The sequence below is a fragment of the Pinus tabuliformis genome, chromosome 7 (assembly GCF_031772625.1).
Source record: "Pinus tabuliformis cultivar Carrire ecotype Pingquan chromosome 7, CPIR1, whole genome shotgun sequence".
Taxonomy (NCBI): Eukaryota; Viridiplantae; Streptophyta; class Pinopsida; order Pinales; family Pinaceae; genus Pinus; species Pinus tabuliformis.
Genome location: NC_142293.1, coordinates 1,388,874,951 through 1,388,878,049, shown reverse-complemented (window position 1 = coordinate 1,388,878,049; position 3,099 = coordinate 1,388,874,951).

Here is a 3,099-nt window from a genome sequence, read left to right as displayed (position 1 = left end):
ATGATACTCATGTTTCTAAAGAGATGGTGGACAAGCTTGGATTAGCAAAGACAGTGCACCATACTCCTTTGAAAGTATCGTGTTTGCAAAAAGGACATCAGATTATTGTGACAGAACAATGAAAGGCTGGAATACAAATTGGTACGTATAAGGATGTAATATTATGTGATGTAATGCCAATGGATGTATGCCATGTATTGTTGGGAAGACCGTGGCAATTTGATCGAAAAGATATTCATGATGCGAGGAGAAACACTTATACTCTGGAGAAGGTTGGAACTAAACATACGTTGCTACCATTGAAGGATGATGCTGAAAAAGGATCACCTGGAAGTAGTGTTATGTTGATGGGCGGAAAGGAGCTATTGCAAGAGACTGGTAAAGGTGAAGAAATGCATTTTGTTGTCATAGGGAGACTGAAGGTAATTTTAACTTCTAGGAACTTGGATGATTTGCCTGAAGAAGTTAAAATTATGTTAAATTATTTTGCTGGCATTGTTGTGGATGAGTTTCCGAATGCGTTACCACCTGTTCAAAGTATCAGTCATCACATTGACTTAATAATGGGAGCGAGTTTTCCAAATAAAGCAGTGTATAGATTGACACCTCAAGAGAATGCAGAATTTGGAAGACAAGTGCAAGAATTGATGTACAAGGGACTAATCAGAGAAAGTCTTAGTCCATGTGTTGTACCAACAGTACTCAGTCCAAAGAAAGAAGGTGAGTGGCGTATGTGCACAGATTCTAGAGCCATAAACAAGATCAAAATCAGTTATAGATTTCCTTTGCCACACATGTATGATTTAATGGATTGTTTGAGTGGATCAAAATATTTTACTAAAATAGATTTGAAGAGTGGATATCATCAAATAAGAATTCAAGAAGGAGATGAGTGAAAGACTTCATTTAAACAAACAGTGGGTTGTATGAGTGGTTAGTGATGCCTCTTGGACTCACTAATGCACCTAGCACATTCATGAGATTGATGAAAGAAGACTTGAAGGAATATGCAGGCAAGTTTATTATTGTTTATCTTGATGATATTCTAGTTTTTAATAAAAAGTAAGGAAGAACATCTAGAGCATCTTAAACTAGTTTTAAGAACTCCATAGAAAGAGAAACTACTGATAAATCTAAAGAAATGTAGTTTCATGAAGGAAGAGTTGATTTACTTGGGATTTTTAGTTTCTAAAGAAGAATTGAAAATGGATCTAGAGAAAGTCCAAGAAATTTGGAACTGACCTATTCCCAAAAATATATTTGAGGTAAGAAGCTTTCATGGTCTTGCAAGTTTTTACAGAAAGTTTATCAGAGGTTTTAGTCAGATTTATGCACCAATTCTTTAAACAATTAGGTAGATTAATCAGTCGTTCAAGTGGAAAAAAGCAGCGGATAGTAACTTTAAATTGTTGAAGAGAAATATCACAGAGGAACCGATTTTAGCTTTTCCTAATTTTGAAAATGTATATCAAGTTGAAACATATGGTAGGGGAGTAACAGTTGGCATAGTTCTGAGTCAAGAAAGAAAACTAATAGCGTACCTCAGTGAGAAATTGAATGAAGCGAAGAAGTATTCTTCTTACGACAAAGAGTTTTACACTATTGTGCAAGCCTTGAAAAAATGGAGACATTATTTGTTTCCAAAGAAATTCATATTTTATTCGGACAATTGTGCATTGCAGTTCATAAATAACCAGCTGAAATTGAACCAGAAACATGCCAAGTGGGTAGAGTTTTTGTAGAGCTTTACTTTTGTGATAAAGCACACAATTGGTAAGTTGAATAAAGTCGCTGATGCATTGAGCAGGGTAGGTTTTATTGTGCAAGAATTCAAAGTTGGTGTTGTAGGATTTGAAGAAATGATTGAAATGTACAAAGATGATGCAGATTTTAAAGATGCCTATACAACAGTTCAAAATCCAATAGTGCATAACAGAAATCAATGGTTAGATTATCTCATCCAAGGAGGCTTATTATTTAAAGGCAACAAGTTGTGTATAGCCAAATGTTCTATTAGGGAAAAAATAATAAAGGAAAAACCTAGTGGAGGATTATCTAGTCACTTTGGGCAAGATAAAATCTGATAGTGTGTATGATTATATATTGATGTTGGATGTGATTATAAGTTAGATCTGTGCAATCCATCATTTGCCTTTGTTTCTTTGTATTCGGGTTGGAGTTGAATATTTCTCTGTTTTCGTGTGCTACGATATAAAACACAAAGTTAATAGAAATCGTAGCCTTCTGTATTATTAACAGTGTTTAGCGCTTAAGATCTCAACCATTGATCCAAGTTCGAACCAACAGTGTGAAACCCCGCCGATCGTTGGATTATCCATTATTACATCGCAATGCTTGTTTACAAGGGAGCAGACTTCAGGCCTTGAGGAATTGCAATGTGTGATCTTCAAAATATCACATCGCAACAAAGCATTGGTGTCTGGTAGGAGCTTGGTTGTGAAACCTTGCGATGTGCGAATGCAATCCATTGCATTGCCATATATCAGTCGGAAAGGAAGTGGGTCTGAAGCATTGGTAACCTGCAATATGCGATGAGCAGTGAGGCCATTGAATATATCACATCGCAACATTATATATGTGTGTGCTAAGACCTAAGTGCTTTCCTATGGCGATATCCGAATTGTGATATCAGTGGTGGACTGTCGGATCAAGGTGTGTGATCTATGGTGTACCACCAAGTGACTCTGTTAAATAAAGGAAAGATTTATTGTCTGGCTTTTATAAAGGAAATCAAAGTAGCGCTGCAGAACGTTCGACTGTAAAGGGAAAAGCTAACGCGGGGCCGATTGTTGAGATTTCTCAAACAATTGGTTGTTGAGATTATTTTTTTAATATAAACATTAAAAATATTATATAAAAATTTATTACTTAATGTAAAAATTCTTTTATTAAAAATAATTAAAATAAATAATATATTTATTAAAATTTGATATGATAATTTAAAATAAAAAACTATATTTATTAAATCCTAAATGTAAAAAATAATATTATTCTTAAATGTCAAATTTATCTTTCTTATTAAAAATTTAAAGTAAATTTTTTTTTAACAAAAAAATTAAAACAAACAATATGTTTATT